The sequence below is a fragment of the Piliocolobus tephrosceles genome, chromosome 3, assembly GCF_002776525.5.
Source record: "Piliocolobus tephrosceles isolate RC106 chromosome 3, ASM277652v3, whole genome shotgun sequence".
Lineage (NCBI taxonomy): Eukaryota > Metazoa > Chordata > Mammalia > Primates > Cercopithecidae > Piliocolobus > Piliocolobus tephrosceles.
Window position 1 is genome coordinate 162,998,940 of NC_045436.1, and position 17,976 is coordinate 163,016,915.

Genomic DNA, 17,976 nt, shown 5'->3' on the forward strand with positions numbered 1-17,976 from the left:
CTCCAGGAAACCTTCATTTTCTGTAATTTTTATGTGGTCAGGTTAGTGCTGAAATTTTTCTCTAAGTATACATATTTAACTCCTGACTTGAAGTATACAAATTTAACTCCTGACTTCAGGTTGAATTGTCACTTTGTATAACAGAGGAAGTAGGGTAAGTTTAATTAATTTTTAGAAAACATATTTGTAACTATTTAATTCAATTCTACTAAGTGTCAGGTTCTGTGTTGAGTACTTGATACACATTATACTATTTAATAAAGCATGGTTTCTGAAAATTGCTGGTCATCTTCTTGTTACCTTTCAAAGCACTGCATTTTAGTATGAATAAAAATAAAGTTAGATGATAGAAAGTACTGTGAATCAATTTTCAATATGCTCAAGAATCAACATTACAGAAAGCCGACATCTTATTATCTTGGCCAAACTACATAAAGTGTTGGCTTAGCTTTTAGCTACGGCTTCAAATCGATTCTGATAATGGCGACAGAAAACACAATGGAAAACTAAAACATATCTGGCATTTTCCTGTCAAATGAAGCAAACACTCCTTGGGAAATGAAACATTGGTCAAGAATTTAGATAAACTCACCAGGACTATTCCAGGACTTATCAAAATCTCTCCAACTCCTTCTAATTTACTTAAATATATGCTGCAGAAGTAGTGCAGTCTGCCAGTTATTTGTAATGCATAAATTGCTGTACATTCTACTTTGGAACATGGGCTTGCCTGTAAATCTGCTGAGCTTAAAGAATTAATGTTTGGAAACTATATTAAAACTGTCACAATCACATCCCATCACTCTCAAGCAAATGGCCAGACTTCAGATATAATAGAAGCTACTATAGATGTAGTAAAGAAAGTTATTGAAAGGATTGTCCAATGAAACTAGACAGATGCCACATCACAAATGGCCAAAGATGGAGTCAGGTCCATTCTTTAACCAATTGTGCAAGATTTCTCCATACTTGGCTACATCTATACTTCTAGATGTATAGGCTCAATAGATTTTAGCATCCTTTGTTATCAAACTTGGGTGTCCTAATGAATAACACAAGGGACGTGTGAAAAACATAGATTCTTGCAATTTTTTTCAAAATGTCTATTCAGTAGATCTGTGTTAAAGTAAATGAATCTGCATTTTTAACAATGCTCCATGTAGTTTTGATGTAGATAGACCACAAACCACAATTTGAGGAACACTAGTCTAGATGCTGCTTGCTTGACATTTGTCTTGCAACTTTAAGTTATAAAATGTCTTTGCAAGTAACTATGAATTTGGCCTAAAGGAGGACTCCTTTAAAACTGAGAGTACAGAGGCTAAGTTATATAATAGTTAAATATCAGATAAACAAAGGTGACATTACCATGTTGACTGGCATGAGGTTTGCACATGCAAGCAAATATACACATACACACACACCAGCCAAGCGACGTAACAGAGGCAGAGGCTTTGTATTTATCCATATTCACGCTGCTAATAAAGACATACTTGAGACTGGGAAGAAAAGAGGTTTAATTAGACTCACAGTTCCACATGGCTGGAGAGGCCTCAGAATCGTGGTGGGAGGCAAAAGCCACTTCTTACATGTTAGCAACAAGAGAAAATGAAGAAGCAAAAGCAGAAACCACTGATAAACCCATCGGATCTCGTGAGACTTACTCAATACCACGAGACTAGCACGGGAAAGAACCACCCCCATGATTCAATTACCTCTTCCTGGATCCCTCCCACAACACGTGGAGATTCTGGGAGATACAGTTCAAGTTGAGATTTTGGTGGGGACACAGCCAAACCATATCAGCCTTTAAGAAAAATCTCATCTTCATCACTTAGCAAATGAATTATCCAGTGTAACAGAAACATGATTTAAAGAAAATTATAACTATCTTAATACCATCCCAGATTTCTGTAATCAAGTCACCTAATAGTTCTTTACCTACTGGTATAGCAAAGATAAACTGAAGGTACCCTCTTCCAGAACATTTTATATTAGTATTAGGGTAAATGTTGAATAGCCAAGGACTTAAGAATGCTTACACATTGCCCTAAAAAATATCCCTATCTCCCCATACAGTTTCCAAGAAAGATATGTGCAAAACATAGGAGCAGAGTGCTTAGATTAAAAGAGCCACTAATGGCAGCATGAGATCCTCATTCCATTTTGATCTGTTACATGACAGAATTGGAACAAGTAAGCTTTTGTCTGGAGAGCTAAACTGGACCTTAAACTTTCTTCCCACAAATTGAAATGTTGAGACAATTATAGTTGTTAAATACATAGGAGGACAGAGGGAGGAAGAGATGCAAGACAGAGAGGAGGGCACAGAGAAGAGGGAAAAAGAGAGAAAAAATGAATGAGTGGTAAAAATGGAGAGCAGGCCCTGACCTGAAATACTTGCCATATTCTAAGGGAAATTGAAAAATTAAGGAACCTAATTTTTTAGGGTAGCAGGCTCTTCCTATAATAAATCTACATTTTTTTTTTTTTTTTTTGTTAATCAGAGTCTCACTCTGTTGCCCAGGCTGTAGTGCAGTGGCGCGATCTTGGCTCACTGCAAGCTCTCCCTCCCAGGTTCACGCCATTCTTCTGCCTCAGCCTCCCAAGCAGCTGGGACAACAGGTGCCCACCACCATGCCTGGCTAATTTTTCTGTATTTTTAATAGAGACGGGGTTTCACCCTGTTAGCCAGGATGGTCTTGATCTCCTGACCTCATGATCCTCCCGCCTTGGCCTCCCAAGGTGCTGGGATTACAGGCGTGAGCCACCGCACCCGGCCAATAAATCTACTTATTATATAAAGAGAAATCACAGGGGAGAGGGGCAGATGCCATTTCCACCTTTAAGGACTTTAGCCATTCCATAACAACAGCATGGCCCAAGGCGCACTTTAGAATCTGAGCAGTCTTACTGGCACCTGCCTATTGACAGCAAGTACAGAAGAGATGGAAAGTGGAAGGGAAGTGCAAGTTGGTTCCTGTTATGGCTTCCATGATCATTGGTTTTGACATTGATATGGAATGTACCATGTCTTTCTTCACCTCTATCCACCTTTCTAAAGCTTATCCATCATTAAGGGTTCAGCTCAAACCCCCTCTTCTTCCTGACATCTGTTCAGACACTTTTTTCCAGTCTGATCTATGCCACTCATTTGCCAACTCACCATTGGACTGATTTTGAATGTTATACTTCGGTGAAAGTAATCTAACCCTTGTATAAATTCACAGAATAATCAGAAGGGGATCTTAGAAATGTTACTATGTCTTGTCTCTTAACTGAATTCTCTATTTCTTAAACACAGCAACTGTGTTTTGAATACTTTTGTCATCTCCCAAAATGTATAATTCAGATGTTTCCTTTGCTATGATCATTCAATTTACAAACTTTTACAGTCAGAAAGGCTCCCACGAAAAGTGAAGCAATTTGCCAACCAACCATAGCTCTTTGGGTGTGGTCTCCTGAGATGTGACCATCAAGTCCCTTATTAAATAATAGCATATCTAAAGTATGATCACATTGCAACTTACTAGCGATTTTTAAAAATCAAAAAGAATATTTAGAAAATGTTTCAGAGGGTTAAAAAAATCAGAAATTTCAAATAGTCACAGTTCTTCTACAAAACTTACCTTTATGTACATCGACTCATAAAGATTGCTTGTAAAGTATTCCAAAACTTTTCAACTTATTTTTATTTTTTTTTTAATTTTTATTTATTTATTTTTTGAAACAGAGTCTCTGTTGCCCAGGCTGGAGTGCAGTGGCACAGTCTATGTTCACTGCAACCTCTGCCTCTTAAAGTTGAAGCGATTCTCATGCTACAGCCTTCCAAGTAGCAGGGGTTGCAGGTACCCACCACCACGCTCAGGTAATTTTTGTATTTTTAGTAGAGACAGGTTTTCGCCATGTTGGCCAGGCTGATCTTGAACTCCTGGCCTCAAGAGATCCACCTGCCCCAACCTCCCAAAGTGTTGGGATCACAGCCATGAGCCACCACCCCCAACCTCAGTATTCCAGGACTTTTAAATAAATAAATTAATAACCAGCCTTTTGGATTCTGATTTGATCATAAGTTAATGAATATTTGATACCCTGTACTCCATATAATAATTACTCAGTACATTTCATGTGATTTTATTTTAACTGCTTTGACTCTACAATTACATTTTAATATTTTCTTTTCTTTTTTTTTTTTTTTTTTTTGAGACAGAGTCCCGCTCTGTCACCCAGGCTGGAGTGCAGTGGCCAGATCTCAGCTCACTGCAAGCTCCGCCTCCCGGGTTTACGCCATTCTCCTGCCTCAGCCTCCCGAGTAGCTGGGACTACAGGCGCCCGCCACCTCACCCGGCTAGTATTTTTGTATTTTTTAGTAGAGACGGGGTTTCACCATGTTAGCCAGGATGGTCTCGATCTCCTGACCTCGTGATCCGCCCGTCTCGGCCCCCCAAAGTGCTGGGATTACAGGCTTGAGCCACCGCGCCCAGCCACATTTTAATATTTTCAAAGCCGAGCACCACATTCCCTGTTTCTTTTACAAACCCCTCAAAAGACCAATCGCTGTGCTAAACAGCATTGTCAGCCATGGACAGAGAACCCGTTAACAAATCAGCATCAAAACAAGTCCACAGCACATACTTGTGTGTGACTCTGCATGTGAGTGCAGACATTCAGATTGGTACTTAATGCATTTCAATAGACCAGAAAATTCAGAGTAGTACTTAATGCTATTCAAAAGTCCGAGTGCTGCAAACAGCCACCACCTTTTGGGGCCATTTGGAGACCCTGAGTATCAAGCAGAAGGTAAGCAGCAGAGTCCCTTATAGATCTGCGTTTCTGGCAACACTTTGTAATAAGGAACAAGAAAGGAATGTTGAGTGGCCAATACTTCCTAGAAAGCATTCTGAGGCAAGAAAGGAAGGAAAGAACCTTGTGAAGATCCTCAGGCACTCGAATGCAGCAGAATGTGCAAGTTCACTTCCAACAACCCAGTTTATTCAGCTAGAGGCACCCCGGAAGTGTATCACCTTGGGTACGTACCCTAGACTTTCTGTGCCTCAGTTTACTCTACTACAAAATGGGGGTGGCAAGAATAGCAAGATCTGTCTCAGACAGACACTCTGAGGCTTAAAACTGTTCATGCATGCAGTGTTCAGAGCTTCGACCTGTCACCTAGCAAATGCTCAGTGAGTGTCAGCTACGGTTTTCACGGTGTTGGGTCTAGACTTTAGTCCTGGATCTGCTTCTCTGTTGCCTTGTGACTGTATTTTACCTCACCCGATAAATGAAAATATTTAAACTAGATGAACTCTAGTGCTAATTCTAACTTGGGTTATTCAAAAAAGAGAAGCCATATGGTATTTGGGAGATGAATACAGATAAGAAAAAAAACAGAACAGAATAAATTACTTGACAGAAATGATTCTGCCTCCCTTTCCATAACCAAAATACACAGCAACTAAGAGAGGAAATAGGATATAGGAAGAGTTAGTGACAATATAAAAAGAAATAAGATGCTGTATTTCACTTAGGGCTCTATTACTTTTATTAACTGGGAGGCAAATTCACTCAGAACTTTTAATTCTTCAAATAACAAGAGCATCATAAACACCATTATCTCTTTGCTTGTGCCTGTAGCATCTACTGTAATTCCTGAGATTAAAACCACAGCCCCTAATGTTACAGGACAAAGATGGAGTGAGAAAGGCTTAATGCAATTCAAGATATTCAAAGGTAAAAAGCTGCAAATGAAAATTATCACAATGAGCAAGAATAAAATTATTATAAAACTGTCACATTTCTAATATTTCATATCACTTCTGACCATAAGCTCTGCAGCTATAAAAGCAATATCTTTTGCTCCCCAGTGTGCAGCAGTGATGGTTTGCATTCTTCAAGGCTTATGATGTTAAAATGCCTTTAATTATGTTCTGGATAGCTATTCGTAAGGCATTCTTAAACCTCTCCAAGGTCAGTGTCTTTCTTCTCACTGATTCTCAGATCATCACTCTATGATTCTAGCTTCACTGACACAATATCATTTTATCCCTGGGAAAGACACAATTGCTGAATTGGCCACACTGGCATCCGGGACGGGAGCAACTATTGTCCCGAAAGGCTGCTTTGCTGGGCATTTGATGTCTGCAATGGTCTCCTCTGTCATTCTTTAGAGGTCAGCCAAATAGAAAATTCAGATTGGTACTTAATGTAATTCAGAAGTCCGAGTGCTGCAAACAGCCACCACCTTTTGGGGCCATTTGGAGACCCTGAGTATCAAGCAGATGGTAAGCGGCAGAGTCCCTTAAAGATTTGTGTTTCTGGCGACACCTTGTAATAGGGAACAGGAAAGCAATGTTGAGTTGCCAATCACAGTACTAGGTAGGCACCCTGAAAACTGAAAATGTAAGTCTCTCCATAGTTTATTCTGAATTTAAACAACTGCTGGCTATACTGCATACAGTAATAGACTTTACTCTCAAACCATTAATTTAAATGCTCAGGCACCAAAACCCAAAAAAAGAATCAACTTCATGGATCGCTGGCCTTGTTAGCAAGTAGAAAATGGGATAAGTTATATTTCAGAAGCACTGGCTCACCAAGTTCTATGTTAAGGGCACAGCAACATTGGAAACGTCCCTGTTTTCAGGGATTTTCTTTTTATTCACACACACACACACACACACACACACACACATACACACACACACCCCACATCTGTTTTCTCTGTGTGAAATTTCTGAAAGGCTGTGAAAAGCTCAAAGTCACACAGAAAGAAGACCAAGTACAGAGTGGGGTATAGATACATTTCCAGGGACTACCCAGGTAATGAGGAATGACTTTTCTTTCAATAATTTTTAATAATAATTATATTGTGATTTTTCCGATTATTAAGAAAAGTTTATGCTGACTATAGGAAATTTAGAAAACACAGAAATATTATGACATAAGCTCTACTACTCAGAAACTACCACTGATAACATTCTGTTGTATCTTTAACGAGTCGTTTTTCTAAGTGTTGCTGCATTGTTAATTTGTTTGCACCTGTTCATTTCTAGCCCAGCTCTAATCATAACCTTTAATTACTTTGCTTATTTGCTTGTTTGTTGTCTGTTACCCAGCCCTATCCCAAAACCCTCTTCCTGCACCAGAATGTGTGCTCCCAAGAGGAAAAGAGTTTTGTCCTATTCATTGATTTCACAGGATCAGGGACATATCTGGCACTCACTAGATTACTGAATGTATGAATCAATTGAGGTACTCTTGAGCATGTAACTTTAGCTCCTAACTTTCTCTCACAACATTATAACAATACAATGAGTGCATCTTGGAGTTAATGGAGAATCTACACCAGTCCACTATCCCCTCATTCTTACCACTAACTCCAAGCACTGCAAGAGTGGCCATTTCCAGACAGGCTTTGATGGGCTTCAGGCAGGCACAGTTGGAGAGGGTCTCATGCAAACTTTTGCTTCCAGCCTGAAGACTTCTCTGATTCTACAAACAGGAGCACTCGTGGGGACCCTACGTACAACCTGGAGTTTTGTGCATGAGGTCACTCTTGACCAAAGAGAGGCAGGATCTCCCCATTTTGTTACTGAGGAAGATAGTCTGACCTCTGTTTGATAAGACACCTCTGAAGTTCCTGGTGGGTTTGAACTGCAGTCAGCCATGAACAACACAAAAACATATCCTTATTTTGGCTCCTTCTATGCCACTCTCTTGTGTTCTGCACACCTGTACCATGGAATCTCATCCAACCCAGAAAAAGACCTACACATAAGCCTTCATCTCAGATTCTCCTTCCTAAAGGACCAGCCTAAGAAAAATAGAATTTTATACATTATTATAAGTTACTTCAAACATAATTTAAATGATGTATAGTATTATACTAATATGAATTACTATAGCCTATATAATCATATTTTAATATTTCTGGATATTTAGGTGGTAGATGGCTTCTTAAAAACAAAGCTGTGATGAGAATTTTCACATGTAAAGCCTTTTCCTCATTTAGGAAATTAAGTCGACAGTAAGAATGCTTTTTCAGCTTTTGATCACATTGACAAATTACTTTTGAACAAAGGTTGTACCACTTTATGGTCTCAGTAGCAAAAATGAGCCTGTTCCTTTTATTGCACCCTTGCCAGTACTAAGTATCACCTTAGTTTTATTTTTGATAATTTGGGAGGTAGAAATAATTTTTATTTTCATTTTTATTGCTTTTATTTATATTATTTTCTCTCTTAGTAATTTTGTTCTCTTCTCAAAGAACAATACTTTTGGAATTTTGTGAGACTCTGAGTTACACATACTCAATGACTTGACCCAGGTCACCTGGAGATGACCATCAGAGTAAATGAGGGTTGGAGAGGAAATCTAAGGGAAGTTGTAAGTTGCAACAAAAAGGAGAAAAGAACTCCTCAATTTAATAAATGTGGATGCCTACTACATGCTGGGCATATTGGGAGATATTAGAGATCCACAGATGAAAAATGCACAAAACTGTCATTTTGAAGCTAATAGTCTAATGATCATGCTGAAGAGAGAACTGAATGTCTGAACTGAAATCATTTTAGAGGAAAATTATAGAGGAACTTTCATTATGTTTGGTTTGACTGGATAGGGGAAAAACTAGTCCCAAATCCACCGCCTCCCCCCACCATAGTAGATTAGAAAAAGTGGATTGTTCAGTTCCCATTTAGTTTAGCATTGAAAGAAATTAGATAATGCTGGTGGTTTAGAACTGGATACAGCTGAGGCTCAAGTGATACCAAAAAGTGTAGAAGGCAATGTGATACTATGATAAGAAAGCCTGAACATAGGAGCATAGGAGTCAGGCAATTCTGGTTTCAAGACTAAATTTAATCACTTCTAGCTTATGTCCTTGGGCAAGTTAACTTCTCTAGTCTTCTATTTTCTTATCTGTAAAATGAAACTTACAATACCTTCCTGTTAAGGTTGTCATGAGGTTTTAAATAAGATGGTATATGGAAGAGACTGGCAAATTATAATGGCACAAAACAACCAATAAAAGTCGTTAAGAAAAGCAGTTAATTTTTAAAATCAAAGACAAAATATTCCTCCTAAGGATGAGAACTGCCTTTGTCATACAAAATAGATCAGTATCACAATATTAATGTTATACAAAATATATCAATATATATTTGGGTATAAAAAAATAGACCTAAATCCAGAGTCTAAAAAATGGGGGAAAGACTGCAGAAGACAGAAACAATGAAGAAGGTAAGAAGCAGGAACAAACAATTAAGAAGGATTGACAAAAGAGAAATCACCCAACAACATTTTCAAGAATGAAGGATGTAAAACGGCTCCTTAAAAGTTGTTTGATGGGCAATGCTGAGCTATAACCCTGCCTTCTTATCCCAAACTACAACAAAATTAACACCTCCAAAAAACATTCTATACATATAGTCTACTACAAGTTAACTAAAATATACACATAGATTCAAGGTTATTAGAAGATCTCTTGTAATTATAAAAGTGATGCATACATACCTAAGATATTAGTAGCTGCAAATCTTTGGATGTGAATCTAACGTCTTCTCTTCAAATTAAGTTTATCGAGTTGACTTCTTTGTCGTCTTTCTTACATAAACAATACCATTAATGCAGCATTAATTTCCATTTTGGTTTCCTTAAAGTGCTTATAGAAAGTTAAAACCCGGCTGGGCGCGGTGGCTCAAGCCTGTAATCCCAGCACTTTGGGAGGCTGAGATGGGCGGATCACGACATCAGGAGATAGAGACCATACTGGCTAACGTGGTGAAACCCCGTCTGTACCAAAAAAATATATAAAAAACGAGCCGGACGAGGTGGCGGGCGCCTGTAGTCCCAGCTACTCAGGAGGCTGAGGCAGGAGAATGGCGTAAACCCGGGAGGCGGAGCTTGCAGTGAGCTGAGATCCGGCCACTGCACTCCAGCCTGGGCTACAAAGCGAGACTCCGTCTCAAAAAAAAAAAAAAAAAGAAAGAAAGTTAAAACCCAAGCATTGTTTTAAATCTTAGAAGCATATTTCTTTAAAATCTAGGTTCATATTTTATTTGCCAATAAAGCTTTCCTATAAATTTAATAAACTTCTGATTTATTTGCTTCTGGTCATTTACATGTGCCAATAATGATATCATAAGTGTTCTTAGAAACTTTGTTTTTAGATATAATTTACTTCTTTGTTTTCTTGTCCCCCACCTCTCTCTCTCTCTCTCTCTCTCTGCCTCTCTCCTCTCTCTCTCCCCCCCCCCCCCCCCCCCCGAGTTTAATTGTAGATATTTTAATATTATCTGGTACAATGAATGTGGTGGCCACACCATTAATGTGATTTTATCCTGAGTCATTTTATCTATTGACAGGCTTTGCTAGTTGCTGCTTTCAGATCTTTTGGCTTTCCCAATTCTGCAAGGTTATGAGTTTCTAGAACCTCTATATTCCCTTTTATTGTGCTTTGAAAGTAATCCTATCTCTCTTGAACAAATCGTATCTTTTTAAATATGGTCATAGGCCTATGCCTACCTAGAGGAGATCTGGGCCCTAGGAGGAAGAAGAATGAGCTCTGGCAGTTAACTGCCCTACTCTAGCCCTTCATATTTTCTTTAAAACTCTCAACATGCCCTCCTCCCCGACACCACCTTATTAAAGTATAATAATAAGTGCTTTTTGTACGGCATTGGAAAAACATTAAGTTTCAAGAAAGAGGGATAGGAGATTAAGACGGCAGATAGGAGATTAAGACGGTGGATAGGAGATTAAGATGGTGGATAGGAGGCAGGACTTGCAGCTCCTGCTCTGATAGAGTGAACTTTTGCTTTAAGAACTACCTCAGGAAATACCAGGAAAGCTGAGAGAATCCACAAACCCTCTGAAGGAACCAAATTACTGCTGCAGGCTTCCTGAGATGTTGAAAAACTAAGTTGGCTTGCTTTCTCAATGGGGAGGCTCATGGTCTGGAGCAAGTTCTCAACCCCAGTCACCAGTTGCCTGGAAACAGACTTAGTGCTGTTGGCAGGCCACAGTGGGAGTGAGATCAGCCTTTGGGACTGCGGGCTGCATGGGAGTGGGGTGAGGTCTGAGACTGCAAGCTTTCCTCAACTTCCCTGGTAACCTGTATGGCTCGGCAGAAGCAGACATAGTACCCCTGGGAATATAATGTCATTGGACTGAGAACCACAACCCTATCCTCCACAGCAGCCACAGCAAGTCCTGCTCAAGGAGAGGCTGAGCTCAGAGACACCTATGCCTTCCCCCATCTGGGGGTCTTTCTCTACTTGCCCTGATAGCAGAAGACAAAGGTCACAATCTCTTGGGAGCTCTATGGCTCTGCCCACCACATGAGAAAGCTGAATACTTAATGGGATGTCCCTAGCTCAAGATGTCCCTAGGATGCAAGAGTGCATCCTCCCTATAGGATCACAGCTGATGCACTCTTGAAAGCACCACCTCCTGGCTGGAGGCCAACCCACACAAAACAGGTGCACTAAACGAAAACACAACCAAGGACCCTTACAGAGTCCACTTCACTCCCCTATTACCTCCACTGGAGCAGGTGCTGGTATCCATAGCTCCAAGACCTGAAGATGGAACACATCACAGGACTCTTTGCAGACACTCCCCAGTACCAGCCCAGAGCCTAGTAGCTCCTCTGGGTTGCTAGACCCAAAAGAGCAAAAACAATCACTACAGATCAGCTCTTAGGAAGCCCTATTCCTAGGGGAAGGGGGAGAACACCACATCAAGGGAACACCCCATAGGACAAAAGAATCTGAACAGCAGCCCTTGAATCTCAGATCTTCCCTCTATCAAATAAGAAAGAATCAGCAAAATAATTCTGGTAATATGACAAAACAAGTTTCTTTAGTACCCCCAAAAGATTATTATACCAGCATACCAGCAATGGATCCAAACCAAGATGAAATCACTGAATTGCTAGAAAAAGAATTCAGATGGTCGATTATTAAGCTAATCAAGGAGGCATCACCAAAAGGTGAAGTACAACTTAAAGAAATAAAAAACATGATACCAGATATGAAAGGAAAATTCTTCAGTGAAATAGATAGCATAAACAAAAAACAATCACAACTTCTGAAAATCGAGGACATATTTATAGAAATGCACAACTAGAAAGCCTCAGCAATAAATTCAAATAAGCAGAAGAAAACATTTCAGAGCTTGAAGACAAGGCTTTTCAATTGACCCAATCTATCAAACACAAAGAAAAAAACAATTTTTAATGAACAAAGCCTCCAAGAAGTTTGGGACTATATTAAACATCCAAACCTAAGAATAATTGGTATTCCTAAGGAAGAAGAAAAATCTGAAAGTTTAGAAAACATATTTGAGGGAGTAAATGAGGAAAACTTCCCCAGCCTCACTAGAGATCTAGACATCCTCATACAAGAAGCTCAAAGAACACCTAGAAAATGTGTCATAAAAATATCATCACCTAAGCACATACTCATCATTTAGGTTATCTAAAGTCAAGATGAAGGAAAGCATCTTTAAGAGCTGTGAGGCAAAAGGATCAGGTAACCTGTAAAGGAAAACCTACCAGATTAACAGCAGATTTATCAGCAGAAACCCTACAGTTAGAAGGGACTGGGGTCCTGTTTTTAGTCTCCTTAAACAATACAATTATTAGCCAATAATTTTGTATCCAGTGAAACTAAGATTCACAAATGAAGGGAAGATACAGTCTTTTCCAGACAAATACTGAGAGAATTTACCACTACCAAGCCAGCACTACAAAAACTGCTAAAAGGAGCTCTAAATCTTGAAACAAATCCTGGAAACACATCAAAACAAAACCTCCTTAAATCATAAATCTCATAGGACCTATATAACAATAACACAATGAAAAAAAAAAAAAAAACCAAGGTATTCAGGCAACACATAGCATGATGAATAGAACAGTACCTCACATCTCAATACTAACATCGAATGTAAGTGGCCTAAATGTTCCACTTAAAGATACAGAATGACAGAATGAATAAGAATTCACCAACCAACTTTCTGCTGTCTTCAGGAGACTCACTTAACACATAAGGACTAACATAAACTTAAAGTAGAGGGGTGGAAAAAGATATTCCATGCAAATGGACACCTAAAGTGAATAAGAATAGCTATTCTTATATCAGACAAAACAGACTTTAAAGCAACAGCAGTTAAAAAGGACAAAGAGGGACCTTATATAATGATAAAAGAACTAGTCCAACAGGAAAATATCACAATTCTAAATATATATGCACCTAACACTGGAGCTCCCAAATTTATAAAACAATTACTACTAGACCTAAGAAATGAGATAGATGGCAACACATTAATAGTCGGAGACTTTAATACGCCACTGACAGCACTAGATAGGTCATCAAGACAAAGTCAACCAAGAAACAACAGACCTAAACTATAGCCTACAACAAATGGACTTAAGAAATATTCACAGAACATTCCACCCAACAACCACAGAATATAAAATCTTTTCATCAGCACATCGAACATTCTCCAAGACAGACCATATGAGAGGCCACAAAACAAGTCCCAGTAAATTTAAGAAAATCGAAATTATATCAAGTACTCTCTCAGACCACAGTAGAATAAATTGGAAATAAAAACTTCTCCAAAGGAGACAATCAGATATGCATTTATCTCAGTGAGCAGAAGGATGACTTTGAATAGCATGGGAGGCAGGTTGGCCATAAACAGTTCCTAGCTTGACTTTTCCCTTTAGCTTTGTGATTTGGGAGCCCCAAGATTTATTTTCCTTTCACAGTATATACATCTATTTGGATGTGTTCTCTCTGAGGGGGAGAGGAGAGGAGAGAAGACCTAGTAGAATTGAATGCTCCTGGTTTGATTTATTGTAGGCTGTTCTGGGTCTTGGATATGGGTTTGTCTGACAGCAGTGTCTGCATTGATAAGACAGTGTGTTAACTGCCTTAGTACTTGTGAGCATATAAAATGTCATTCTTTATGGGCTGTATCTCTTCCCATACAGCACTTTTCCACCATGAAAAGCAAAGCAACAGGTTACTGTTTAACAAAAAGATGACAGTTAATAAGGCTTGTATTTATTTTAAAGTTGCCTGAATAGTGTCTGCTCAGCCCCTGAAGAAAGTACGATAAAATAATGGTATACAGTTTAATAAAACATTCCAGGAGTTTGAGCATTAACAGTATTACCATTATCAGTAAGGAAGTTGTATAGGTAATTCTCCATACATTATGTTAAAAAAAAAAGCATGATGTATAATATAATGCCAAAGACAATGGTAATACAAAAATTAACTACTGGAAATTGTTAAAGGGAAAGAATGGAATTTTACAAGGACAGATTTGAAAGATGGTAGCAAGAATATATTGTCAGCTTCTAGAATTAATACAGAGTTCTCTACTATAGAGATCTGAAAAATTTCATTCATGGAAATTCTATCTATAGTCATTTGCATTTTCATAAATGATGCGTACAAAGACTAGTTGTTAAAATGGAATTTTGACTTTAGGTTGACGACAAATCAACAACTAAGAGATGTCCAAGAATATATTCATGAAAATTATCATAGCTTGCCATACACTTTACTTTGCCAAAGAGAAATACAAAAACAACATGATCACGATTCCTGCCCAGCTGGATGAGTGAAGCAAACAAGTAAAGAGGTTCCATGTTTGCATAGCGAGTCCCTGCCTCTCAGTTCTGTCTCATATTACTTGCATAATGAAATTTTAGTTGAATGATGACTATGAGGTTGGTTGGGTCAAAGTATTTTTTGAAATACCAAAGAGTACGTAATATTTTACCTAAATCTTGAAGGAAAAATGAGGGCATTTCCAAGTGGAGAAATGTTTATCTAGCTGGGATGAATGAAGAGAAAGATTGTTTTCTTCACTCGAAGTTTAAGGTAACACACGAGTTATGGATATGTAAATCCTGAGAAGTTTTGAGTGCCTTCATTGAGGGTGGAGATGAGACTTGGGGGTAGATTGAGACATATTATGAAAGGTATCTATTCCAAAATGAAGAGCTTGCAATTTCTCCTACAGAAGATCCTGAGCCTTCAGGGAATTTTTTTGCAGGGAATTGTTGGACGCAGGTTTGTTTCTATCATGAGGAGAGCTCATGGAGCAGCATGGAGGATGGATTGGGAGAAGGGTACCACATCCTAGGCCCTGTGTTTGTAGCCACACCAAGAAGAAGAAGACACTGTCACTGCCTTCTAGGTACTTACAGCCCAGTGGAAGAAGCAGGTAAAATCAGAGGACAAAATTTTGTTATACAAAGTCTGATAAGTGTTATGATAAAGGCAAGCACAGGGGTGTTTTGGAACTACAGATGAGAAACACTTACCTTCTAATGGAGAAGTTGTGGAGGGCTTCCAGGAGAAAATATCGACTAAACTGCCTCTTGGAACTTAAATAAAGGCATATATACTGAACTTTAATTTACTACTCCGGCCATACCACGAGGTTAAGAGATCATAACTGAATTGTATTCAAATGTAAGTGTTTCTTTGGGAACAAAGCAGAGTAAAAATATAAGGATATTTAATTTAATACATCATTAAAGTCACAAGAACAGTATTTAACCTTGTTAAACACAGGAATATTTAATTGTTAGTCATGCACAGAAAGTGCTTATCAAGGTCCGGACACCAAGGAAACTTCAAGAGAATTAGCAGAAGTACCTAAACTGTGGCCGGTGGAATTCCCACATTGGGGAAATTGTTAGAATGGGTGATATATATCTCTAAGCCCCTTTGAGTGCTCATACCTTCCAACTCAGGAAGCTTACAGCCCAATTGGTGAAGCAGATTTTTCATGCCAGAAAAAATAAAGGGCTATAGCAAGGCTCAAAAACAGCAGGAATAGCTGGGTTGGTACAAACTGAAACTTCCATGAGGGTTCTGAGAAACGAACCTAGAAATATAAGCCAAAGGGTTTTGGGCAGAGAGAAAGGTCTGTACTAAAGATACTGAAACAAACAAAAGCATGGTTTCTCTTTTTCTCCCTCCTTTTATTCCTTCCTTCCTTCCAACTGATATTCACTGAGCTTAGAATTTTTTTAAAAAATCGAAATCACATTTCTTCTCTGGAAGTGTTTGCAGCTGAGTGAAAGAACACCCAATGGAAAACCCTCCCTAAGCTTCATTCTGCTTTCTGGAGACAGAAATAGGGGTCGATTAGGGAATATATCCCAAAAGAGTCAATGCCCAAGCTAAATCCTGAAGGAGCTTAGAAAGTATTCCAGACAGAAAAATAGCTCATGCCAAAGCAGGATGCGGAGTGTGGTGTCTTCAGGGAACTCCGAGGGTTTGCCTATAGCAGAAACTTGGAGTGTGTTGGAGAGGGATGAGGTGTAACATCAGAGGGGCAGTCTAATGATAACTCTTAAGACAGGAGAGTGTCCTGGCTTGTAGTAGGGAACAGTAGGAAATCAGGTTGAATAGGTCATTTAAGGTCCTGTAGCTAGAGGACAACAGATGGACTTTACATAAAAATAGTTCCTGATAGTCCTTCAGAATTGTGTCTGCTAAGCAATTTTGCACACTTGAAAGCAATTTGGGTACATTTAAGCCTTCCAACTATAGTTTGTGTTATCTGTAATTATTATTAATTAAGGCAGAGGCTTGTGTATATGAAAGGAGTCTGAAAATCTACAGGGTTCATTTTTGTATTTGTCAACTTTTATTTGAAAACAGCAGGTGAAATTCTGATTTGAGCAACGTTTAGCCTCAAACTATCATGCAGATTGTTTTGGTAACTATGTAATTGCAAAAGACTGCTTTGGTCAAAGCTCCTGAACACTTTTTATTGCTAATTTTGGCAATAAACCTGTTAATTAGTTAATTGTAAAACATTAGCGAATCAAGCAAAAAGAATCCATCTGTTTATAAAATTTCAAAGATCTCTTCTGGGCATAACATTTAAAAACAAGAGCTGGCTTGCACTGTATTGCCTGCTAACTACAAACCATCGCTTTTGAATATTTGCACAGTCTCCTCCTAGGAATAAAAGGTGATATTTTAATGCAATCATTTGCCGTACTTTAAGGTAATTTTGTAGGCTCATGGTGCTGCATACAATTTATTTGGGGACTGTTGGAAACTGAAAAATTGGTAAGAGATGTACAACTTCTTCATCTATTTCCCCAGCTGAAACTAGAAATAATTAGCCAAGCAGAAGTGAAGCAGGAGGGGATTCAACATAGAGAAGAAACGATTTTAAAAGAACAGAGAAAAAAAAGTCAAAGAACTGTACAAATTCCTAAGGAAACAGTATGTACACCTAGGAGAAGGGCAAGAGAGAAGACAGGTGAACCTGGCAGGAACCAGACTGCGAAAAAGTGAAATTTCCATACTTAAGGACCTTTCTGCAATTGTGCCATCAAAATTACGGGAATCCATTGAAAAATCTTACATCTAGAAAGCATGATTAAGAAAAAAAAATTGGGACTGGGCGCGGTGGCTCATGCCTGTAATCCCAGCACTTTGGGAGGCTGAGGCGGGCGGATCACCTGAGGTCAGGAGTTTGAGACCAGCCTGGCCAGCATGGTGAAACCCATCTCTACTAAAAATACAAAAAATTAGCCGGGCGTGGTGGTGCATGCCTGTAATCTCAGCTACTTGGGAGGCTGAGGCAGGAGAATCACTTGAACCCGGGAGGTGGAGGGAGGCGAAGGTTGAGCCGAGATGGTGCCATTGTCCTCCAGCCTGGGCAACAAGAGCAAAACTCCGTCTCAAAAAAAAAAAAAAAAAAAAATTAAGGAAACGTTGGGGTCAGTCCAATCACCCATTTGGAAAACTGGGAAAAGTTCTAAGTCCTCTTCTCAGTGCCCAAAGGAAAGTATAGTAAAGATATCCAGGAAAAATCCAAAAACGAAAGAAGGTAAAAAGCCACCTAAATAGAAGCTGCAGATTTGGATTCTAGTCTTAGCCCTATTGCTAACCAGCTGATGAAGAAAGCCACATAACTTACCTG